Here is a 27,611-nt window from a genome sequence, read left to right on the forward strand (position 1 = left end):
CTACAAAATAGAAAATCTAAGGTTGTCAACCCCCAAGTACCTTTTTATCAGTTATATCTGTCTCAGTATTTGTCACGACCTAGAACTCTTATTTCCTCAGCTGAAAAACAAGGGGATATGTTAGAGGATTACTTAAATATATTTCTATTCTAACAAATATAGTACTTTGAGTATCTCCACATATTTAGCCACAACACAGATAATCCTAGGTCTTTCTTTTGTTTTCAATGTAGGATAAAATTATCTAGAAAACACTGGAAAATGTGATTACTCTTTACGAAATAGAAGTCATACTCTGTTATATGATGTACTTTTACCAAATACTGTCTAAATTCTTTTAATTTCTTATCTTATAGATACTAACAGAAATGGTAACCTGAGGCCACAGACTCCAATCCCCTTAATGACCAATGAGATTAGTGTTCATGTTTACCTCAGCTATAGTATTAAAAATAAATAAATTTATAGCAGGTGTTTGTTCTGGGTAACACTATTGTTTTGCATTAATAGAAATATATTGCATTTTCATGATGAATAAAGTGTTTCATTTTTAATTGTATTTTATAACTTCAGAAAGCAACGCTGCTTGGTGGTAGCAGGAGGAGTGAGGAGCCAGGAGAAGTAAGAAGGGCATAAGGTTAACAAAATTTCCTATTAAAATAGAGCATCTTGAGCATATAGGATTCACAGGAAATCATCTTTACACATGTACATCTATTTGTATATCCTACAGAACCTCACGTTACATATTTGAGCTTATTTTCCTGCTTCACCTCTCCCTATGTTTCTCCTCTCCTCCTCTACTGTTACAATATTTGTGAATGGTTCCACAATGCTCTTAGCAGAAGTCTAAGGCAGAAACTTCTATATCATCATTTGATCTGTGACGTTTCCTCATACTTTATATCCCATCAATCTCCAAGTTCAATAGATTTCACCTTCTAAATATCTCTTGAATCTGAACACTTCTCTTTATCCTTACCTCCCTACAGTAGTTGAATTAACCACCATGTATTGGCTGAATAGTACATACAAATCTCCAAATTCTAGGTTGCAAAAGAATTAATTACCTCAGGTGTCTATTTAAAATTACAAGCATTCTCTTAAATCGTAAGTGAAGGAAGATGGAGTTATTATATACCACCCAGATTTTTAGGTGATAGTGCCTGGCCTTTCTACACTGTTCTGCAATTAAGACTATAGGGCAAATAAAAATTAAAAATAAGAAAAATAAATTCTTCTTTGTGCAAAAAAAGAGAAGAGACCCCGCTTCCTTTCTCAGAACATTCACTTTAGAATTCTTCTCTTTCCCTTTGAAATGCATGCAAATCTTTTTAAAAGCTAAATAAACTTCTTGCCAAGTCTACGACTCAGGAAAAAATACATATTTTTATTAAGGACCTGGGAGCCATCTCTCTGAAATGCAATCATCAAGGAAGATAGCGCCCCCTATCTCCTAATTTCTGTGATAAGCTGGGAGCCTATAGTTTAGTTGGTGCTTGGCCCCAAGTTGCAAACCTATCTCCTGTCATAAGGGTGTGAGAAACGTATTTTTCCTTTGGATAAAGACAATTAGCAAAAACAGATGCCCATCTGAATTACCAGGTGAATTTAGAATGAACTATGTGTTCAATGGTGCTGTCACGTCCTCTTACCTGATGACTAGTTTTTGTTTATCTTGAGAAAATGTATGCAATGGGTTGTATCTGCTCAGCTTTATAAAAAGCTAAAAGTTTTTTTTTTTGTCTCTATAATCCCTTTAGCAGATTGCCTGTGATGCACATCACGTTCCGGTTTAATGCTTATTCAACAAATAAAACAGTTTTTTTTTTTTTTGTTTTTCTCTTCTACCTTTGTGGAGAAGATTTCTAGGTTGGTAGAGGATTTTGTTTTTAATTATATTTCTCCAACAAGAGACAGCCTTTATGTAAGGTTATTTTGCTACTTAAAAAAGGTAATTAACTAAAGGGCTGGAATATTATATAGAGTGGAAAGACACTGTAGTAGTTTAATCCATCTTAGATATGCTTTAAGATTATCTATTTCATGCATTTCTGGGACATGAACAAGCTTAAGGTTTGGTCCTCAATTAATAAACTTTTCCAACTCTCCTTCTTCCCATCCCTATTATATCTTAGGAAGGACTTGTTTACAAAATATTTTGAATTTTTTCTTTTGTCCTCATTACCCCGTAAGGTCGACACATGATTTGCTGCCTTTTTATTCATTCATATTTTGCTGGCATACTCAAAATAGCTTCAAGTCTTTAAATATTTTAGAGTTAGGAAGAATTTTAAAAATCATCTGCACAAACACTTCAGAGTCCTAAACGGATTCAAAGACATAAAAAGTAAAATCCAGACTCCTCAGTATAGCCTATGATGGGGTGTGTCTTTCCTGCTCTGACCTTATTTCCTACCACTGTTTCACTTTCTCCTAGTCTATTTCATATTTTGCTATTCTTCAATAACAGCAGATAAACTCCTACTCCAGGGTATTTGTATTTGCTGTCACAGGCCTATAAGTACTTTCCTTCAAATGTCTGTGGATCACACATTCATTTCCCTCAGTTGTCTTTCTTAATGTTGTCTTCTCTATCAAAGTCCTCCTCAAGAATGCAACAAAAATAGCATATATAATACCCTCCCATGCACATCCTTTATTCCCTTATTCTGCTTTAGTTTTTTTCACAGTATTTATCATGATCCTAACTTATATTTATTTGCAAATCAATCAATCAATCAATGAGTGAGGCCGTAACAATAAGGTATGGCTATCCCAAAGTTACTTTGAATGTTTGCTTGCAATCTGTATTTTAATTTGTTTGCACTTTTGTGTACTCCTTCCTAACACAATAAAATTCTTTCAAATAAAATAAAACAAGAATCCAAGAATTAATTCAGGGGACAATCAGAAGTTATATTCTTACACTATAGTTAAGAATAAAAAGTTAGATAGGTGAAAATGACCAGTGGTTTTTGAACTTTAGTGTGCATCCCAGTAACCTTGAGGACATATGCAAATACAAATTTCCAGACACCACTGCCAGAATTATGATTCAGAAGGTCTGGAGTGGAGACTGATAATTCACATTTTGATTAAGTTCCAGGTAATGCTGCTGGTACTGCTGCTGTATGAACTATACTACGAGAACCATTTGAAAGGCAGAGCATCTATAACTTGGTATTTCGTATTTATAACCACTTTATCCACCCTAAGAGATGGCTCTTATGTGGGAGTGATGCCTGTGTCTGAACTGCATGTGGTCTCAAGCAGTAATAATATATATACAAAATGATTTAAGAAATCATCTTGATATTTTATAATTTCTTTATTATGCAAAGAAAACTTAAAGAATAACTAAATGCAATAATCAAGAAAAAAAGCACAGTATATTCTATATCTGTTCCAGAAATATATTGTAACTTATAATTAAATACTTCTAACTTCTAAGTATGATCAGAATATTTCTACTCAAATTTTATGAGAAAAGATTGAATCATTTTTTTATGTGGTTGCAGATAGGCAAACAAATATAGTAGAAAAGAATGGTAATATTTGATAATTTAACAGAGGTCTTTCACTGCTTTTATTGCCAGTTAGATACAATCCCTGACCTGTTTTTAAATTCCTTCATCAAATAAATAACTGTGTAATAATAAAATCTAAAGGAATTTTAAGAGATGGTGTAATCCAACACTTAATGAGCTGTTTGAGTAAAAGGAGACGTTCAACTTTATAATGCTTTTCTAATATGGGTATTATAACTTGGATGGGTATGGAGTTAATTTTTTAAACAATTGTCTTTTCAAGAAATGCTTTTTAAATTTTTTGTTTATTAGCTTTGCTATATGCCGGGCTATTAACAGAAAAAAGTTTTCACATTTGGAATTCACTGGCTGTATGTTCCAAAGGAACCTCCAAATTGAAATAAATGTTGACCTAAACTGTAGGTCTATCACCTTACCTTGTCTTAATAAGTATGCTCAACTTGGAAATACTGAACAATTTTATAGAAAAATGAAGTTGTAATCATTCAAAATGTGTCATCCTATTTTGTGACCCTTCATGTGTAGAAGAATTTAAGTTCAAATATGCAAATGACACCATCCCACCAATTCTCCTCTCAGCAGAGATAGAGGATGAAAGTGCCAATCTAAACAGGACTATATAGTAATCAGGCTAAAACATGCAGAAGAGACATTCAAGTGCTTCAGAAAAGAAACATTTCTCTTTTTTTTCCTCATAAGTAAAGGTATACAAGATTTTAGAAATCATCTAACTGCTAGCATCTGTATATTTACAGGTGGGTGATCCTGATGATCAGCCCGGGTTGAAAAATACTTACTGAGTTAGGTCAACGTCTGTAGTTTGCATATGAGGAAACTGAGGTCAACGATGTCTACTCCATCCCTGAGCTTTCATTAAAAAAATTCAGAGTATTTTTTATTCTTCAGATAAACCTTGCCTTCGCAGTCCTTGTGTCTAATTGGGTCTGGGACCTTCTACTATAACTGCTTGTTTTACGATTTTCCTTTTCTTAAAAAAAAAATGGACACTGGAAATATCACTTCTTCTATGAAGCATACTGCAATAACTCCTCATAGTCAAATACTTCATCCCAACTACTGCATTCCCCAATATAACACTCTTCTCACTTTTTTTCTATATTGCAGACTCAGTAGAAATTTCTTAAATATTTATATCCAGGTCATCATGGGAAAGTGGGCAGTAACTAAAGCACCCAGAGAAGGCACAGAGGAACAAAAGGGAAGTACGATGGCACTATTTTGTTTCCTAAGCTTTGTCAGGTCTCTTTGAGAACACACTTGAATTTAAATGAATGTTACCTATTAATAGTATATTTGCTAAATAATATGCAGTATACTGGAAAATAGAAATGGTTCGATAATTTTCTCCAGAAATCTTCCAATGCAGGATTTCTAGTAGACCACTTCATAGTTTCATCTGTTTATAGGCTTTTGTGTTTTTTAAATTATTTTGAGAAATAGAAAACAGAGGATATAAAAGCATATTGTTGAAATATTTATATCTTACTGACTTGTATCCAGGATAAACCTAATTCAATTTATCTACCCCCTTCAGGACAAGAATTTCAGAAACCCTCATCACAAGGAACTGAGAAGGATACTTGAATGATCCTCTCCCAATACATTTTCCCCCAGAGGCAGCACGTAAAATGATGATGAGAATTCACTCTGAAGCAAAACTGCTCATATTTGGATCCCTGCTCTGACACTTGACAGGTCTGTGAGCTAGAGTACACTATTTAACCATTCCGTGTATTGATGACTCCAAAAAATAAAACACACACAAAAAAGAAAAAAGAAAACAGAAAAGTGACGATCACTCAACAAGAAGGTTTATCACATCTGATGCATGTGAACTGCAACAGACAAGCTGGTAGTTGTCTGCCGTTGCTCTCAGACTGCTCAAAATTCAAGTGTCTTTGAGTCTCAACACAAGCTTCAAAACTATAATGATTTAATTTGAGTGCCTGAAGCTGAACTATTGTAGAATCTCTTCTTTTTCAAAGCAATATAAAACCAAGTGGAAAAATAGCCTACTCTGATATGCGCTCCTCTTCCTTTCTAATTATCTGCCCTCTCCCCTTTGACCATTATTGTCATTGACTCCACTGTTTTTCGTCGACCAATACCAATTAGGCTATTATGTACCAATCACTTCTAAATTCACAGTGAAGGCTGGCATGCCATCTTCCATGGATAATGAGAAAGTGAACTACCTAGGCTTTTATATATACAGGTTTTATACATATTTATTTTATGTGATGTATTGCTCAGAGGAGGAAAAATTATAATTGCTATTCAATCTCATAAAGTTCCTACTTCTAGAAACATCAGTCAAAGATGTGAACATTTAATATACTTTATAAATTCAATACACCCACAGATTACTCGTAGAAAGCTTATATTGAATCCAACGATAATGCATTGGACAATAACCTTACAAAAGTGGAACACTTTTTTATTTTTAAAATTTGGCTGAGTATTTGGCAGAGGCCCCAAACTAGACAACAAGTATGTGTTACTCATTAAAAAGCTTCTTGCTCCTGCCTTGAGGCCATGTACTTGAAGTCTGTATTTAGCAGACAAAAACAAATGCAATCTTTACTAAATCCTTTCCAAGATACAAAAAGTAGATTTTAATCATAACCTCAAAAATACCTAATATTCCCTTTCTCTTTTACTCTTTTCTGATCTCATTCTCATATAGTTAAGCTCTCCTTTTTTGATTTCTCAAACTCTTCCCAAACCAAACCGATGGAGAATTCCCAGCTATCTCTCCTCATCTCCTGCTTATTTTCCTTTCTTTCACCATAACTCCACATCACTCCCAATGTCAGTCAAGCAAGATTCAGAGGAGCTCAATCCGTTAAACAGATCTGCATAAAAAGACTCAGGAGCCTATAAGGGAAGAACTATTTTTCCACAGCTTGCTTTCAATACTCAGATGTATTTTTAGTATTTTTGTCATGTCACAGTGTTTATAGGCTTTTACTGATAAATATTAGAATGTTGGGTAAAAGATAAAACTAAATGTGTTACACACTAAACATTTAATTTTTTAATGTCAGACAGCTCTGAAGTGCCTTTGTAAAGAACTCATTATAATCTTATTTTACATATGTTTCCTCTGCTTATTTCAGTATTTTAGTTAGAATTTTTAAACTCCAGTACCAATGAGCTAAAGCTTATGTTGGGGTGTGGAGAGCTAATTGGTTTATGTCTAAGAGAAATTCTAACACTGAGATAATCACTGAATTTTTTTTTTAAACTCATTATCCTACTCAGTATAAATTAATATATGGTGGATGATTAATGTGCTAATTATGTCCACTTTCAGAATAACAATTTAATTTAACCAAAATATTTTTTAAAAATTATTTGAAGGCATCGTTTATTCCAGCTGACAGCATTATGATGATGAGTATTAAATGCAAAACACTTTACTACTGACTATAATACTAATTTTTCTTCCAGGATTATTATTGAATTAAATAATTTATGGTGGATGATTAATGTGCTAATTATGTCCACTTTCAGAATTAGTTCAATAATTATTTACTTTCTTCTGCTTCTGAGTAATTAATTAGAGTAGATGCATTTTACTTTACATTGTCCTGTCTCATAGAAAAGAGTTAGTATTATCTATTGAATATTTTAGAAACCATTGAATTTTGTACAGTTTTGGCCCCTGACTGGACTTTTTTTTTCTTTTCTTTTCCTCTGTATTTTGGCTGCTTGTTTTCTGACTAAAATTTTTAACCCAATTGTAACCAAATTTATAAATATTTTAATTATTAAATATATGGTAAACAATTGCTTAGTGCTCTATAAAGTCCATCGTAACACTGATTTATTCCTCAATATTATATTCTTTAATTATTTTAAATTTCAAAGATAATATACAGTCACTTAACATAACAATTTAAGTGACTCAGCATCATATATTTTTCACACATCATCATCCACATACATTCATGTATCATAGAATTGCAAACAGTTTTCACACTTTTTTCAGTCATCTCATTTAATGCTTTCTTCTGCAAACCTTATATTATTAGAGAATTATGTAATACAAATAATTTGAATGTAGAAAAGAGACTTAAGGGCTAAAAGTTTACACGCTAGCAATAAAAACTTTGTTCTTGAATTTTATAGCTATCTGTGTACAATTATGAAACCTACTTTTACAGCTTTGTATTATATCTAACTTCTTCTCCAAAGTACAAAAGGCCTTCCTTCTACTTAACGTCAGTGATCTTGTCATTATCACAATGCTTCTTAAATTCTATAACTGTTATCATTTACTGTTATGATAAACACAATTCAAAGTTATTAAAGCAAAACTGTTGTGTTTAGCATAAATTTTAATTCCAGTAAGGAATTGATGATTCAGTTAAAACAAATAGCAGTCTTCAGAATGCAAATTATGTCTAAACATTAATTAATTTTGCTATATCTAATTAAAAAACTAGTGCTTACATTTATAAAAATAAATCTGTACTATTTTATAATTTACTTTTAATCACAACACTGTAAATATTACAGTAGAGCATTAAATGTTTTTTGTTCCAATGTTTTTGCCATTTTAGAAAACTATTGGAAGAACTAACTTTAGCAATTTTTTTCATATACTGATGTGTTTCTGTGAAATATATTTCTGATTGAAATTATATTTATTTATTATTTATTTATTTTAAGATGGAGTCTTGCTCTCTTGCCCAGACTGGAGTGCAGCAGCATGATCATGACTTACTGCAGCCTTGAACTCCCAGGCTCAAGGGGATCCTCTCATCTCAGCCTATCAGTAACTGGAACTACAGGTATGCACCATCATGCCACTGCACTACAGCCTGGGCAACAGACATAGGGAGACTCCGTCTCAAAAATAATAATAATAATAAAATAAATAAATAAAGTATCTGATTCCTTAGCATACCAGAAGTTAATCTGACCCACAATGTCCCAATACTTGAAATTATCAGGTGGATAATTTCAGGAATGGCTGATGTTTATTAAAATATAACACAAGATACAGAAAAACACATATGTTTTTCAAGAATTAATTTCGAATTTTTTCCTTTTTCTATTTTATTTTATTTATTTACTTATTTATTTTGAGATAAGACCCATTCGAGCCTTATGTAGTGAAGGAACTGATTCATTCATGAGAATGTTCACAGCACCATCTGGGTATTTTTTTCTTTTGTGTTTTGATGTTTCATAATGATAATGCCAATCAACGAGATGTGTACAAACAGCTCATTTCTTGGAAAGAATAATATCTAGGAGATAACCCCCATCCTAACGATAACAGGCAAGAGTACAACTCAGCTTCACTGAATTGTTTGTTAGTGAATAGCTATCCAAATTCTAATTTTTTCCCTCCTGCATCATATAACATACACTGAAAATATTTTTACAGTAAAATTCAATTTTTGTAAAAGCCCAAACATCCATTTATCCATTAATTGCTTGCTTATTTAGAGTGATGTAAATTCCAACACAACAAAATTATATGAACACATACAAACTATACATGTGCACGTGCACGTACATAATCTAAGTATCTTTTGTGTCATTCTTGGCATAAAAAGTGGGAGAAGAGACTGTAAGAATTGATAACAGGTGTTCCAACAGTTGTTGAGACATCAACTTAGAGTAAAAATACGTTGATTATAATTCAAATACAAGAACAATGTTGAATTCAGACTGTCACGTGACTGCTACCAGAATCAAGATTCTGACTCAGACAGAAGTTCTCCATTTGGGCAGAGCCTTGGGCATTTAGAAGCAGCCTGCTATCTTCAATCAGGGTTTACAGAATTTACCTAGTCTTTTAGAATTTCTGGCTATGTGATCTCATAATTTGACTCCAGCCTGTCCTCTACTTGGAACTTGTAGACTAAGCTCTGGCATTTTGCAAGCAACAGAGCCAATGCACAGTTAAGCTCCCAGTGGCTCTGATGAGTTGATCTCGCATTGTTGAACACAAACATTGACCAATTAGTCAGTGATACAACATAATTGCTTTTAAAACAGTTCATTACCAAAGAAAATTAAAATACTTTTATTTCTGATTTTGGACATCTTAGCTTGTGACTGACTGGATTTCAAACGGACACAGTCATATTCTGCCCCCTTCACCCACCCCTTTTCTTTGTTACAAAATGAAATTTCTTCACATGAACCATTATCTAGGATTATAAGCATTTCTCCTTCCTGTTTGCTTATTCAACTCCTCCCTTATACAATTTTATTACAAGTTGGAGGTCTCCCAATTCCATGTCTTAAGCCCTCATTATATTTTACTTCATTTTTTCCCCATGATAACTCCTCCACACCCAGGCCTTCAATTTGAACATCCATAGAGTTGACTCAAATTTTTACCGCCAGTGCACACTCTTCTCTGAAAATCAGACCAGTATTTCTAACATACATTCAACTTAATCCCTCTTCCTGAATTTTTGCAAGTATTGCACTGTCTGTCCAAACAAAGTAAATTAAGAGCATAATTCAAAGCCACTCTACTTCCTGCAGTTCCTCTTAATGCAATGTTCTTTCAATTCACTTATTTTTGTATACAGAAACTAAGAAATTAAAGGCCACCTCCTCCGTACAATTTAATAGAGAACGCTGCTGCCCCTTCCTGATATTTATCTGTTGATTCCATTCACATGGTTTAAATCTTTACTACCACCTCTCTATTCTAAGACAATAATCACTCCCATCCAGGGCTTATTGACACATTCTTTCATTGCCCTCACTAGATCTGTTCTTTTGCCTGTCTAATGGACCTATAACACCACATCCAAAAGAACTTTATGAAACATAAATATGATCTCTATAACATTTCAATGGCTTCTTATTGCACTATTAAAGACCAGAATCCTAAGCATGGCCTGTGATGTCTGTCGCACTACCTTCACCCTCAGTTCTATCTTACATCCTGCTCTCCTTTACTCTTTGCAACAAGGAGGGTGTCTGTTTACTTTTTCACGTTGGTTCTGTTCACAGCATCGTAACCTAGGCTGCTCACTGTAAATCTGAACCATCTGCCGGTTTCTTTAAACTAAGGCCTACTTATGCCTCTGATAATTGTGTATTACTCTCTCAGGAGAGTCCACCCTGACTTTGACTCCCTCATAAAAGCCTACGTTGGAGCCACCAGCTATTTGTGCTTACTATATCATGTAAATATGTTAAAAATCAATATTTTTGTGAAATTATTTGACTGGCCATTTTTTTCCTCTACACTGGAAGCTCTATAAGAGCAAGGATATTGGGTAATTTTGCTCACATTTCCCAGTGCTTTAACAGAATGCCTGGCATGAGTAAGTCCTCCATAGACATCTGTGGAATAAATCAGTAGGTGAGTGTAGCAGATCTGTTGTTTTCTGAATTTTTCTTTGGAGTTCTTGGTTCTACATCAATTAGTGTTCATACAGGGCTTCTCTATGGGTTACACCTCAGCCATCTGGAATCTTTTAAATGAAACTTAAGAGATAATTTCAAAAGATAATCAACTTTTAAGAAATGTTCCTATTATAATAGTGTATGTACATGGTTTCAAAAGAAGAGTACAGTTGAGCTTATGATGAAAAGTAATCTACAAGTTCTTCCTCTTGGACCCCAAGCCCATTTCCCAAAGGCACTATCTTTAACTATCTCCATATTTAGTGCTTTTAGTAATTACTTTTATAGCACTATTTCTAGATTTATGAATTATTTAGATAATATAAATTTATTTCCTGATATACAAAATGAGATTTTACTTTAAGCTATTCTTTCCTATCTCTTTCCAAAGCTTAATCCTTATACAATTATGTTTGGTTCTTCAGTTACTTGTCTTTCTACTTTTAAATAATATCGGCTTCTTTAACTTCATTAACCATCCACACTTCAGCAATAGCCCCTGATTCTTCCCTTTGAATGATTAATTTTACTTTTAAAACTTTGCGCTTTGTGATTTTACTCTAATATTTTGCACTTTCCTGATAAAAGTTATATTAACAAATGCATAATCTGATTATGTCAGTGTTCTTTCTGTAAGTTTATACATCATTAAATATGTCTAAAACAAGAAAAAATTGCTCTGAAGGTAAAATAGTTAACATGCTATACATATTTACTTTAATAACTGAAAAATGTTGAACGACCTAAATTAATGAATTTACAAGTCATCTATAACAACTTGGTAGACTCTTGGGAGGGAGATTAGAAAAAAAAATGTTCTCCTGTTTGTTTAAATAAAATAAATTACACCTAGATTTCTTGTAATCTTATATTTATTTGTATTATTTCAAGTAATTTATAGTAAGGTCTATCTGAAATTAAATTTAACATACATATAGAATTTTCATAGGCAAGGTGAATCAACAATCTCTGGGTAAGATTCACGCATCGTAAGTTATTGACGCAAATTACTCAAAATGATGACTAAATAGTTTTTGAAGTAAAAACGGAACACAATCACAAATCAATGACATCCTAGACAACTTTAGCAAGAAGTAGGTAGGCACTAAGCTCAATTAACATATTTATTTTCTTTCATTTTTTTTAAAGTAACAAGTAAAAAAGAGAATCTCTAATGACTTTTAGAAATTTCTCCATGTCTCCACAACTATAGAGTTTATGGTTTAATAAGATTATGCTTTTAAAATAGAACATATAAGGTTGATATTCAGAATACATACAAAAGCAAACAACCTGGAGTTCGCATTGAAAAAAAAATCTCCATGTGTAACGAAGTCATTTAAGAAAACAGAATAGTGGCTATATACATTTTAAAGTAGGAAATGTAATATAAGCTAGATGGAAAATTAAGTTCAGTTGGAGAAAGATACGTGGGTATAGTGTAAATAACCGTAAATAAAACCCAAGAAAATGAATAAGGCTTAGTTGTAGTTTATCAATAAGTCTACTAAGATTCTATTAAAAACTCAGCAATCCATTCACCTCAATTTTCTCAACTTTTTCATCTATTTGACTACCTATTCCATCATGTGAGTATTTACTGCCAATACAAAATGTCCTTTAACAGTAATTCATTCAAATAAGAGAAAAAAATAGAATAGAAGCACATTTTAGGATTTTGATAATGACAATACAAGGTCATTAAAGAGATGATAACATTTTTATGCCCCTCAAAATAAACCAGACCCATCTGTTTTACCATAACGCAGTCTTTATGATGATTCAAAACACATCATTGCAGTATTCATTCTGAAACATTATATACAATCTCAGTTTCTTTATTCTTTAGAAATTGTATCAGGTGTTCCAAGTGTAAACTGGATTCTTTATTATTTCAAAGGCAAGTGTCAAAGAAAATGGTCATTCCAAAGCAGTAAGAATGCTATCCTGGTTATGAGATATTAAATATTTATTAGATTTTACATATCTGTTTAAAATTTTAAATTGCTTTTTAATACACTAATAATAATTGTGTATATTTATGGGATACAAAATAATGTTTTGATTTTTGTTGTGCATTGTAGAAGACTTAAATCAAGCTAATTAACATATTCATCACCTCATTAACTTTTTTGTGTAGTGAGAACATTAAAAATCTATTTTTAAAATTTTGAAACATACAATGCATTGCTATTAACTGTAGTCATCATGCAGAGCAATAGATCACCAAAACTGAGTTCTCTCCTATAAATAAAATTTTGTTCTCTTTGATCAACATGTTCCCTCTTCTCATTCCTTCCCCTTTCCACTGTTTCTGCTAACCACTTTTTACTGTGTTTCTATGAGATAAACTTTTTAAGATTCCAAAATGAAATAATAAAGTATTTGTCTTTGTGAGAAAAAGTTACAAATTAGATTTTATTAAAATAATGTTCAATGACCAAATCACCACCAAGTAAATTAAACCTATTGGCAGACCATTACAAAAGTATACGCTTATAATAAGAAGTTTCTAATATACCTTTTTAAGATTCCCATTATAGTACTAAAAACTAGGTTAGACAACCTGTTACTAAGCTGTAACGACAAGACTGACGGAACTTAATCGTGAAATCAATTAGAGGTTCACTGTAGCCTATTGGCAGAAAATAAAACAAACTGATTTACCCAGTTTCATGCATTCTGATTTAGAAATATAATCTTTGGCATCCAGAAACCATTCCTCAATTGCATGTCTTTGACTACTGCAGTCTGAAGCCAGTGGAGTGCCTTTCTCACTTTCTACCTCTATTGCCAAGTATCTCTTTTCCTATGTTTATTTGCAGAAAATATTTCCTAGAAAATGAGTGAATGAAAAGAAGGGTAAATCACATGCATTATAGAAATATATTTTTCCCTGGGTAGTAGTAGGGAAACATCATGAAGGTAATACATATTGAGGTTTGTAATGTAGAAGTATATATAAAACATACAGAGTGCTTTACTTTCCTTGAGATCAGATTATGTTAAAACTAAGTACATGGAATATAAGCAGATCCTTCTTTAAAATGAACCCAGCCACACTCTATGAATGTCTGATATATGCTAAGAATGTGGATGTCAACTGGGCATTAATCACCTATCAACCATATAATATAGCTTTGTTTCAGAATTAGCAAATAAGAGAAAAATGATTTATCATAGAAATCAGAAGAAAATTTCAGATAACTAGTTGACACTTTTTTTTTTTTAGATGAAGTCTCGCTCTGTCTCCCAGGCTACAGTGCAGCGGTGTGATCTCGGCTCACTGCAACCCCTGCCCCCGGGGTTCAAGTGATTCTCCTGCCTCAGCCTCACAAGTAGCTGGGATTACAGGTGCGCGCCACTACGCCTGGCTAAGTTTTTTTCTATTTTTAGTAGAGACTGGGTTTCACCATGTTGGTTAGGCTGGTCTCGAACTCCTCACCTCTAATGATCCACCCACCTCAGCCTCCCAAAGTGCTGGAATTACAGGCGTGAGCCACCGCGCCCGGCCGACATTTTTAATAAAATGCAAAAATGCATGATTTTTATTTGAAGAAAACCGAACCAGGAAGCCATAACAAAAGAATGAAAAAATAATAATAATAATGAACAAAATGTGAAGGAAGTGGGTGGGATAACGAGTGGAAAATAGTCTCAAAAGGCAGTAGGAAATAAACTTCAAAAACAAAAGACAAAGATGCCAACACAAGGAAAAGTTTGATGGTATATATACAGGATAGAAAATGGAGTACAGTCCCACGATTTATGTAATAAGTGTTCAAGAGGTAGAATCAGATCATTTTCAAAAAGGGTAATAAAGACATAATAATGATATTAATATTAACACTGATATACTTTGCTGAAACAAATAGTGATAAGAAATTTTACCCTATTCAAATCTACTGCAAGACTAAAGTTATTTAAGCAGCCACTTAGGCAGTCCCACCTTTTTACTGGATAGAAGGAAAAATCATTTCACATTATCAGTTTTCCCTAAATTAATCTCTAACTTCACAGAGTTGTAAAAATGTTGTGACTTAGTCAGGAGTGACAGTACTCAAATAAGGATACTCTACCTAAAGGTTACATAGCTGTATTTAAATCCAAGTTTGGATAATTGTCTTTAACAATTTAAATCCAAAATTTAAAGCTAAAAATTACAAATTGCTGAATAATTTGCTTCCTGACCAACACTCTGACCTAATTTCACATCACCATCTTTCTCATTCACTCCATTGTCATTTTGCAGCTATTACCTTGGTTTACTTTCTTCTTAGTAGTAATCATGACTGGAAATTATGATATTATTTGTTTAAGTGTTAGTGTCTGTACTGCAACACCGGATATAAACTCGATGACGGTAAGCATCTTGTCTGTCCTATTCATTACCAAATCATCAGCACTTACTATGTTCCCAGCACTTCTAGCACTGCCTGGACCTTAGCTGCTGCCCAACACATAAATAAATATGAATAAAAAAAGAAATGTGCAAGTAATCTCTAGAATCAAGAATAAAATATGAAATATTTTTTACCACAGTATTCATATGTAAAATTACTAACAAAATATTAAAACGAAGTTAATTACAGCATAGTGCTTAACCTTATAAGATTATTGGCAGATTTAATGAGACAATGCTCACAAAAAATGCAACACAAGGCCTGACAGCCAGGAACATAGAAGGTGTTCAAGAGAGGTTCTTATCATTGTTTATTGTTATTTCTCCAGCAAAATATATGTAAAGAAATTACTAAGGCACCAGGATTAATAAATTTTAATGTGTACAAAACATATTAGAAAGATAACATAACAGAAAGAAAATATTAACATTTAATTATGCATAAGAAATTATCAAAAGAAAGTCTGCAAACTTTTCAAATAACATTAATAATTTATGGAAAAGTTTCAATTTGAAAAAAAATTATTGTATATAAACCTTAAGTTCATCTCAGTAACATTAAAAGTTTGTGCATATTTACTAATGTTCAAAAGAGTAAACTTATCGTTACCTATCCTCCTCAAAATGAGCTTACTAAAGTATGCATGGCACTTTCTTTGGCTATTTAGAATCATGTATCTACTCGAACAACACCACAATAATTATTTATTATGTTGAATGATAAGATGGTCTTATAAAAATAACTTATAGGAATAAAATTATAAATCAAATGCAGATAATTATCAAAGCAAAATCTTCAAGTTAACTTTATGTTTAAAAGACGTTTAAAATTGCATTTTAAATCTTGAAGAACACTACTTCTATTGTTAATGTAGACATGTGCAGCTTAAAATGAATCAAAATCTATATATTCATGAGTTACAATAAACTAAGCCCCACACGATAAAGTTGGATTTAGGTGATTGTATAGATTGTACTATCAAGTAATTACTTTTTGTTGAAATCTATTTCTATTTCAAGTCATCTAATTTGCCTAGTGAAATTATAAAAAAGATAATAAAATTAAAATATTTTCCTGGAAACACATTTCATTCAAATACAATTTTAAGTGATTAATTGCTAGCCTCAGTAAATATGATGTTCCCAGAAATGTGTGTTGCCAGAGTAATTTATCCCACCACATGGATAGTAGTAAAGTGCTGATGGTCCTTGATATATGAGATGAACTTGTACATGGTTCAGATGTAGCTTTAATGAAATTCCATTTAGAACTGTAACCGTAGCTATTCTCAGCAGTTTACAAAAGCAGGGGAAAATGACTTTACATTTTTCTAACATGTCATAGCTACTGATAGTATTTCCATATTAAAGGTTTCATGCGACTTAGTAAGAATTTAAATCTAGTTATTGTGTTACATGTACAGTTAGTTACTAGTGGATCTTGTGTAACATCAGTCAACATATGCCTTCTCTGACTCTCTACATTGCATTGCTTTGGATATGTGTGCTCTTGTTTAGAAGACGCTTAGACTCACATGGCTTTTGCAACTGATCTTCCTTCATAAGTTGTGGCTATTAGAAGTTCAGGAATAGAGATGGGTACCAGTTATTCGGTGATTATGGGGAGCCTTCGTTAGCAAATTATTATATTCTGTATGCAGAAAATCATAGATGGAAGCACATTTAGAGAAAATCTAATGTTATTTCCTAAAGACCTGGGAGGTCATGCTATTTATCTAGGATTGCACAGTGAGTTTCTGGCAGAACTGATGATGATCAGAATCCAGGCATTTTGGCTCCAAAGCAAGTACTTGCTGTTTCCACTACATTGTGCTACTTCAGATATTGCCAGAAAGTGGATCACAGGTAACTGTGAGAAATTATGGCTTTATATAATTTAGTTTAGGGCTCAGAAACCAAGATGTTTTAATTTATGTCATCTACATCCCTCAAATGTTTTGAGTATGTATAATAAAATACATGGCTATACAGAAGTGATACAAACAAGGTGGAGGAAGCCTGTATTTTGTAAAACTATAGGCTCTTCTCTCATACTACTATTCCCAAGACATGGAAGAAAGCTGTGCACATGTTTAACACTTTATAAATATTTGTTGCATAAACAAATACATAAAGTGTAAATGTTAATGAACTCACAGGATGTCATCCAGTGCTGGTTCAGTTCTAATGCCGTGTGAGTTTAGAAATTGTGCACAAACAAATCATTGCGGCAGCCAATTTTTCTTAAGCATGTCAGTGATGTCTAATGAGTTCCTTAAAAATTATTCTTCTCTATCAAACTTAATGAAAGCTAAGGCAAAAACAAATATATGTATCATCGTTCATGATTTGAGTAGAATTTCTTATTTTATTATTGTCAAAATAACTCAAATTTGTCATTATTTTCCTTTTAACTATATGAATGACTCTCTGGAATTTTAGACAATGCCTATTGATGAGTAAAATAAAGTGGGTGGAAAACAGAGAAAAATTACGTAATATTCCTTTACTGAGCTATCTATTTTAGTACGAAGGCTTTAATGTTGTTATTTGGTTTTATGTTGGCATATCCACCTGGTACCCATTCAAAGGCCTAAATGAAAACCCACACCATACTGATCTGACATTTTGTAGCAACCAAATAAAAGCGTCTCTTAGACTTCTACAAAACAAATGGTTAATCTAGTTCCAAGGGACAATTCACTTCTGTATACCTCTACTGCACAGCTTCAGGAAAAAAAAAAAAGAGAGACTCTGAACTTGTAAAAGGTCTAATAAAGTATTCAGACAGGAGGGAGAGCTGGAGAATAGACACAAAAATAAGAACGGAAACAAAGCAAAAAAGAAAAGGAAGGTGAAAAATATCTCACAGGAAGCCCTCTGAGGGAAATAACTCACACCAAACCTCTGCTTATCCTTCTTGCATTCAGCATTCTGAGGATACACACACATTCCCAAACAAAATAAAACAAACAAAAAATAAAGCTCAAACCAGAAACTAGCATGCACGGTAACTCCAGAAGTGTGAGTTCATTCATTTTATTCATTCCAAAAATATTTATGAAGAATGTAAAAGTGTCAAAATAGAATTTAAAAATGCAAGAGGTGTGAATATGACCTCAGCCTTCTCTCAGGGAGCTCACAGGCAAGTAGAATCAATCGATCATTTACAGCATAGTGTTAAGTCTGGTCAAAGAAGGAATGCACAGGCTGTTGTGGTGGGCACAGAGAAGGAGCCAATTTATTCAGAGACAGAGTAGGGAAGGGAGTGTATTACAAAAGGTTTCCCAGAAGATACTAAAACCCAGTTCTGAAGGAATGACCATTAGCTGGTATAAACTTCAAAGATAGTGGGAATGGCATGTTGGAAAGGCTCTGAAAAGAGAAACAGGATGACATCTATGGAGACTGAAAATACTTAGTATAGTATATCTGGTACAAATTATATAGACCTGTTTATATAATTATAGATTACGTTAAAAATAGGTGAGGCTGGAGGTAACCAAGATTCAGATAAAAAGGACTCTGTTCACCAACTTACATTTGTGTATTATAGTAAGCAGTAGGGTGCCATTCAAAGAACCGAATCATTTGCAATGATCACTCTAAAAGCAATTTTAGAAAGGGTTGAAGGAGACCCAGTTATGAGGCAAGAAGAAGCATCAGTCTGCTTGGCCCAAAGAATTGCTCTGGAGTAATCAGCTCATATTTGTGATGTTAAGTGTGATTGCTTTCTACTAAACGTAATCACCTGTCACATTAAATTAACTGTCAATTTACTTTTTATTGATTTTGTAGTTTTGTTTGTACTGAATGTGTAAATTACAATTGGTTTTATGTTTCCAAACTGGTTCCCATTCAGTGCCCCATAATACACATACCTGGCCATTAAAAATAAATTGTACCTAAAAAATTTAAATTTATTAAGAAATATTTTCCATCAACCTATTAATTCATATCATTCTAGTACCATGATTATAAGTGTCTAGAGAGATGCAAGTTAGACAGATTTGAATGAGAAAGAGAAGATAAAAGTGCCTTAGGAAGTCACTCTGTGAAGTTAATCTCAACTAGGGTTTAACATCTCCTGCCACCAAAATAACCTACATTATCAAATAATGCTCCTTAAATACTCATGATCATCTACTGGACTTTTATGCTTAAATGGAAGGAGCTTCACCGAAAAATAGCTGTGCCCTAGGAAAGTGCAGCACACAACGATGTATTTCACTCCAGGTAAAATTAGTTGTGTCTCAGACTGAGAAATATGTATACATATAATAAATACAGTCATGCACTGCATAAAAATGTTTTTGTCAATGGCAAACCACATGTATGATGGTAGTCTCGTAAGATTATGATGCTGTATTTTTGTTGCACGTTTTCTGAGTTTAGCTGTTTAGACACACAAATACTTCCCATTGTGTTATAATTTCCTATAATGTTCAGTACAGTAACATGTCTTACAGGCACAGGTTAGTAGCCTAGGAGCAATAGGCTATACCTATAGCCTTGGGATGTGTTAGGCTATATAATCTGGGTTTGTGTAAGCACACTCTCTGATATTTACACGATGACTACGTTACCTAAGGATCACTTCAGAACATATCCCAGACTTTAAGTGACACATGATTGTACATAAATAAATATACACACATTCCATTCAAAATATAAATTCTTTGACTTTTTAAATTGTGATGATTTTGAAAAATTCTAACATTTTGAGTAAGAGTTAAAATAAACCACTCATATACTAATAAATGTCTCTGACTAGGGCAGGATTGTTTGTTCCATAATTCAAAGCAAAACTTTCCATCTTTTTCAGAATATGTATAGAAAACAATAATATTTGTACACTGGAGTACACAGATGTGGCTGTTTACGGCTGTAAGTAATAGCCCAGGATTTCTGGTATCTTTAACCCCACCTGGCCTTCTCAAGGCTGAGGAATCAATAACTTCTATGTACCTGTACTTGTTTTGACCTATTGGTTTGTATTCTAGTTGGAAAGCTCTGGCTTAAAGAATATTCAAGAGCTGAGAAAGAAACCTTTGCTAGAAAGCTGCTAACTTTAGAGAAAGAATTAACTTGCTGCATAAAAGCTGATTGGCTTTCCTATCTTTAAATTAATAAAACTGTACCTACCTTTAGCAGATGAGTCAAGCATTGAAATGGTAATACGTGTTAATTCAAATACCACCTTCTTGATGGATAATAGCTGCTTAGAGAGTTCTGTTGAGAAACATTCTAAGGCTTTGTCTAGTCCTAGTTGAAAATAATGCTGGATTGATGAATGACATTTATCACAGTTAGAGTAGGAAAGAGTGGCATTAGTAACTGACCCAGACCATAAGGTTGACTGTACAATATAAAATATATACTCTGCAACCCTTTCTTTAAACATATTTTAAGAATTGAACTTTAAGCTTTATATCCTAGGTTTGTTTTATTGTTTTGGGTTATAAATAATCCGGCTGGCAAAGTTACCTTAATCCTTTGTTGTAGTTCATTTTGCTTGACTCAGTGCTTTCAATGTAGGTGCTTATTTTTATTGTTTTGTCTCTTCTTATGGATCTTGTAATATGTAGCTTATTTTATTCCCATTTATCTTTCACTTTTAAGTAGAGATTAAGAAATGGCCTCAAAGAAGGACACAGACAAACATGGTCCTGGTTCTAGAGGAAGGTAAAAGTGTTCACTTTTCCTGTGAGCTTTACACAGGAGTTTCTACAACATAAAAGAGATCACAAGGCCAGTACTGATGAAGCCCTTGATTCTGTGCTTGTTACCTAGGAATGATTGACAGTAATACCTTAAAAATCACTGTCTCTGTGACTTAGGAGAAACAGGACGAATTATCCCAGGATGAAATATAGCCCAAGAATATTGTGGGAATAATGCAGATTGATTTTTTTCTCTTTTCTAAACTCACATATGTATCCCTCTTTCAAATATTTATTGACTGCTCAGTTCAGTCCCTTTTCATATAGAGAATGAGGGTGTATTTCATTTGTTCAAAACTACAAAAATAATCATCCCTCTTATCTTTCAAAATAAAAATCAACTTTGCTCCCAACATGTTTGATATCTGGAACATATCAATTAATACCTTCACTTTAGAGATTCATTACATAAAATGTTGGAATCTATGCTATAGCATTACTATAAAGAGCTGGATTACATAGGAAAATGAACAGATACACCAAAAGGAAAGTGAGCAAGACATAAATGTCAGAGGCGTTTGAACTGGAGCAACTGCATCTTGAACAGGAGCTGGGTAAAATAAGGCTGAGACCTACTGGGCTGCATTCCCAGACTTAGAATTCCTAAAACATTCTAAGTCACAGGGTGAGAGAGGAGGTCGGCATAAGATACAGGTCATAAAGACCTTGCTGACAAAACAGGTTGCAGTAAAGAAGCCGGCCAAAACCCACCAAAACCAAAATGGTGATGACAGTGACCTCACCAGGACAGTGTACAAATGCCATGGCAACATCAGGAAGTTACCCTATATGGTCTAAAAAGGGAGGCATGAATAATCCACCCCTTGTTTAGCATGTCATCAAGAAATAACCATAAAAATAGTCAACCAGCAGCCCACAGGGCTGCTCTGTCTATGGAGTAGCTATTCTTTTATTCCTTTACTTTTAGTCTATGGACTTGCCCTGAATCATTTCTTGCATGAGATCCAAAAGCCCTCTTTAGGATCTTGATCTGGACCCTTTCCTATAACATCTCTCTGGTGACCATGCAAGTGACTATACCTTTAGGATTAAGGGTCCTCTTGTAAAGGAGTTGGGGAGATATGTCAGGTTTTGGAACCAGAGTGACTCCATCTTGAGTGCAGACTAGGACAATGAGGCTGGGACTTGCTGGGCTGCATTCCCAGAAAGTTAACTATTCCCAGCCTTTACATGCTTACAGTTAAGGGAACAGAGGGATGATGTTTACTAAACAGACCCAGACTTGGGAGTGTCCTGATATCCCAATAACTTGAGGACAAAGGCATTCCTAATTTTGCTTTAAAGTCAGGGATTCTTGCAAAATATAGTAATTAAGAAAATTAATACTTTATCACAAACCCTTGTAGCAGAGCACATCTCCTCATGATCTTTTTCTTTCTAACCTAGGTAAAAGGAAGTACCTAGGTTAAAAAAAAAAGTACTCTATTTTTTCTTTTTTCTTTTTTCTTTTTTTTTAAACCTAGGTTAAAAAAAAAAAAAAAAAAGGTTTTGTACCTAGGGTGGACACATTACTCCTCTTACTTTCAAGAATGCCCTACTCTGTTTATGGAGTAATTATTCTTTCAGAACTTTACTTTCTTAACAAATTTGCTTTTGCTTTGCACTGTTGACTCACCCTTAACTTTTTCTTGCGCAAGATCCAAGAACCCTCTCTTGGGGGTCTGGATCGGGACCCCTATCCTGTAACATAAATAGTGTATTCATACAACAAGAAATAAAATGACTAATAAACTTAAATGTTCTATTTGCTAGTCATCAAATAAATGTAAATTAAAATGAAACCCCTTTGGAAATGTTTAAAATAAAACAACAATGTAATTCCAGGAAACGGGCACTCTCCTCCAGGGGTATAATCTTCCTGGAGACTAGTTTGACAATATTTGTCAATACCTTTAAGTGTCATATACAGTAGTTCATCTCAGCAGTTCCTTTTCTGAAAAGATATCCTAAGAAAAATGTCTACAAAAACTTCCTTATAGTTGTTTTTAGTGGTCTCTCTAAGAGTAACGTAGCCCTAAAGCAGATAATAGAGTTTGAAAACAATACAATGAGAACCATACAGTGCTTTCGTCCTGTGGACACGAATTAGCAGAGGAGGGGAATTAGAAGACTTTAAAGGACAGGGGCAATGCGTGCTTGCAAAGGATGGAAAAAACAAAAGTAGCAGAAGCATCAAGGATTAAGAATGAAAGTTTCCTGGATGTCAGCTTCAAATCCTGCTGAGGGTCAAGTCTGGGGCTGTCTTTTTACTTCCTTCTGTGTCTCTAATTAATTAGTGTCTTTCTCTTGTTCCGTCACCAGGAAATCTAACTTGCATGCACAAATAAATCATCCTTGGCTCTGTCGATGTCACTGCTAAACAAGCATGATGGGTTACACACTTCCTTTCACTCCAATTGAACAAAAACTTTCTCACTGAAATATTTAACAAGAAAAGTAATTGTTTTGTTTGTTCATTTGTTTTTTTGTTTGTTTTGGGGGCACAATACCTTAAAGAATATCCAGTTCAACACTTCAATTTTGTAAATGAAGAGATAAGACTAAAACGATAAACTGGTTTTACTGTGTTGTTAATAACATGGTAGGGATTACAACCTGGGTGTTTAGGGAAACTCTTAGCCCAATTCCCCTATAAAGCAAAAAGGCCCCTAATCTTACCAGAAAATTAATGCATCACTTCTCTCAAGGGCTGTGAAACTGTAAACAGTAAGTTGTAAACTGTTTTCCATGATACTTACATAAGCCACATGAAGATATGTGTGCATTTGACCCAGAAACTTGAAGTGCATATATTACAACAAATGAAACATGATGTATCCACAGAATTCTCAGGAGAATCTTTCTATCCAGAAATCACACTTGCTTCATGTTTTAATGTTGTTGTTAGAGAATAAGAAGGGACTTGCCCAGCTCACTGAACCTACTTTCAGCAAGGTAAAATAATTATAACTGGATGTCACTGCTGCTCAGCCTTCCTGTCCCTCAGGGAATTCGATGGGCTCAGAAATAAACATTCACCCCATGAAGCTGTGACCTTATTGTGCCCTCCATGTTTGGCTATGGATTGTAGGCAAATCCCTCTGTTACACCTGTGCCCCACTTCACTCCCCTGGGTACCTCAAAAAAAAAAAAAAAAAGAAAGAAGAACAAAGAAATAATTTAGAACTGTTTAGAAATGGTGGGAATTGCTCACTTTGGTAGCACATATACTAAAATTGAAATGATACAGAGAAGATTAGCATGGCCTCTGTGCAAGGATGACATGCAAATTTGTGAAGCATTTCATATTTTTTAAAAAATGTATAAAATAATAAAAACTAAAAAAAATTGTGACAATAAAAGCATCTCATTAACAGGAGGTTGAAACTAAATTCTCAAGTGGACAATATAGACAGATGGTTGCTGTTGTTGTTGTTTTTTCCATGTAGTGGCACCCACACTGTTAATGACTCCGTAATATGAAAATACCATTAAGTATCAAGGCATTATAATATATATTTTTAAATGTAAAATAGGTCTCAAGTTCAGTAAGCAAGTGTATTAGTCCATTCTCACACTGCTAATAAAGACATATCCGAGACTGGGTAATTTATAAAGAAAAGAGATTTAATTGTCTCACAGTTCCGCAGGGTTGGGGAAGCCTCAGGAAATTTACAATAATGGCAGAAGTGGAAGCAAACATGTCCTTCTTCACATGGCAGCAGCGAGGAGAAGTGCAGGGTGAAGGTGGTGGGGGAAGCTCTTTATAAAACCATCAGATCTTGTGAGAACTCACTCACTGTCACAAGAACAGCATGGACATAACCATCCTCATGATTGAATTACTTCCCACCATGTCCCTCCAACAACACGTGGGATTATGGGAACTACAATTCAAGATGAGATTTGGTTGGGGACACAGCCAAACCATGTCAGTAAGTATAACCTAAGACCTAGATTTCTGGCTTCTCTAGTTCATGACGACAGCTGCTTTGGGACTTAATGCAAGGAAAAAAAAAAATCCATTTGGTTATGGTGTGCTTCAATCTACCTGATCTAATAACTGTAGGTCCCAGTGGAAATTCATACTGTGGATGTATTATCCAGAAGAAAAGAAGTTAATAAAAGATTAGTGATGTACCTCTCAGTAATAAATGTATTGAACATTCATTACTTATCAAATATTGATCATATTAAAAATCTTGGCATTTTGTAGCAAGATGTAATACCTATGTTATATGAATCCACTAAGAATAAAAAATCAGACTCTGAAATGCTTGCTAAATTAAAGTTCTGCAAATGGCATTATGAGGTAAAATTCAGTATATAGAAAGTGATTGAATTAAGCCAATATCTTTAAAATAAAAGAATTTACTATAAAACTTCCAAAATGAAAGTCTGCCCTAACTCCCTATTGGAGGGTAAAAAGGTGAACTCCATTCATCCAGTTTTTTGAAAACACCAAATTTCATGGTTTTTCTTCCTTCCCAGAAGAAGCTATTCTTGCAGGTGACAGAGGGAGAAGCATTTATCAGGAGAAACAGAAATTGTTCAATGAATGGCTTAATCATTCCTAACTTGAAGACCTTCCAACTAAGGTCACAACTGGCTGAAATTCATAAAGTCAAGTTAAATCAATACGACAAATATGTTTTATCTCTTACTGTATATCAGGTAGTGGGCTAGGCTCTGGTGGAAAAGAAAGTTGGTCACAACTTAAATTGTTAAATATATGTACTACTGAATTCTGAAAATAAATATACCTCTTAATCTACCTGAGCTTTATCTGAATCTCCTCTAACTTTTAAGATTTTCATGATATGGAGAAAAAAATACAAATACTTTAAACACATATTTAGACCATGCTGTTAAAAGATAAAAACCACTAGAGATATAGTATTAAACAAAATTATGCAACATAATAATAAATGTGTTGCCAGCATTTATTGAGAATTTACCATGTGCCAGATACTGGGCTAAATGCTTTACCTGATTTAACTCATTTAATCCCCATTTTAGCCCTATAACTAGAGTAATATTAAAAATATATTACACTTAAAAATGTGTAGCAGAGAATATTGTTTCGATCAATAATGAATGAATGAATTATCCTCACTTAAAAAAGAAGAAACTGACTTACAGGTCTGTCTTGTCACAGTCATCCAGCTAGCAAGAGATCAAACCTTAATATGGTATAGTAAACACCATGGTAGAAACATACTCATATTCACATGAAAGTACAGAGAAAGGGTTTCTAACCTAAAGTGGGGAGGAGGAGAAACTTATAAAGAAAATGAAACTTCATATTATCTCTTCCCAAATAAGGGTTACGTTCTGCTTCTCAGACAGCATGTTGATAATAATTTGCATTTGTCACTCTGTGCTAATAATTTGCTTATGTGGCTTCTTCCCTGATTAAACCGTTAGTCCCCTAAAGGTGGTAATATGTCTCAATCCATCTTTATCTTTCGAGAACTTTGAATCATATCTTGTACAGTATAGGATCTGATAAAAGTTTGTTCACTGAATAAATGACCCACGAGAGACAGTACCCTTGATTAACTATTAGATCAAATCAGTACTGAAAGATGGCTTCCTAGTCTTGGGAGTATTTTCCAACACTTTACTAAGAACAAACTACTTTGTATGAAGCTCATGACTTACAACATTATTGTATTTTGTCCTGTACGCATAAGGTCATAAGAAAATTCATCTTTCATACCATATATGACTACCTAGGAAGATGATCAAGGACTGAGAGATATTTGTCACATATATGGGTTTTATTTTATGATTTAATGGCAGGATTCCATTGGTATTCATCAACTAATAAAATTTACCCAGCTATGCACAGTGAGTTGTTTATTGAATACAGCAAGATTGATTTTAGCAGTTTTGGCAGGTGAAAATTAAAACCATGCTTGCTTTGTTCCAGTGCTTGGTAATATGCAAAGTAACAAAGGAACTAGAAGAGAAGCAGTTCATATATTTCCTGAAGTCAGAGGTCAAGGGTTCGTTCACACTACCATTTCATTGCTCATAAAATATAAAATAATACAGCAAAGTTCCTCATGAGACTGGCAGCTGTTATTATTGTAGCAAGTTATATTTGAAAACAGTGGCCTTTTTCGGAGATGGATTTAGCTGTCATTATTGTCATGAGTATGCAAAGATTATACAGAAACCAGCAATTAATACTTAACAAGATGAAATGAAAATGACAAATGAAGCTCTGCCTTGATCTTTGCTGAATTAACATTCCAGGCATGTGGTCATCTTGAAGTTTTAACTCACAATGATGGGTCAGTTTCCTATGGATTCAGAACTGTTGTTGGGATCTTGGAATTCATAAAGGAATACATACTTAGCACATCACCTTGCCTTTCCATTCGTCTATTTCAATTTGTTAAAGGATAGCTACTGAGAAACTGGCTGCCCTTTTCGACAGTATGATATTTTTGGGGAATGAAGAAATCTTCAAGGCATGATAGAAAAGATGAATAACAGTGGGATCCCCTTATC

The 27,611-nt window shown here is 33.7% G+C and overlaps 1 protein-coding gene and 1 non-coding gene across 11 annotated transcripts in view; one reads left to right on the plus strand and one right to left on the minus strand.

The window, feature by feature from the left end:
• Nucleotides 1-27,611, minus strand: part of NAALADL2 (N-acetylated alpha-linked acidic dipeptidase like 2) — a 1,420,296-nt gene that overhangs the window by 397,426 nt on the left and 995,259 nt on the right. The gene's annotated exons all lie outside the window — the stretch shown is intronic.
• LOC116273888 lies at nucleotides 24,296-24,402 on the plus strand. Its single transcript, XR_004182392.1, has one exon. It is a non-coding gene; the product is annotated as a U6 spliceosomal RNA (small nuclear RNA).

This window comes from Papio anubis, chromosome 2, assembly GCF_008728515.1.
Source record: "Papio anubis isolate 15944 chromosome 2, Panubis1.0, whole genome shotgun sequence".
NCBI classification, from domain to species: domain Eukaryota; kingdom Metazoa; phylum Chordata; class Mammalia; order Primates; family Cercopithecidae; genus Papio; species Papio anubis.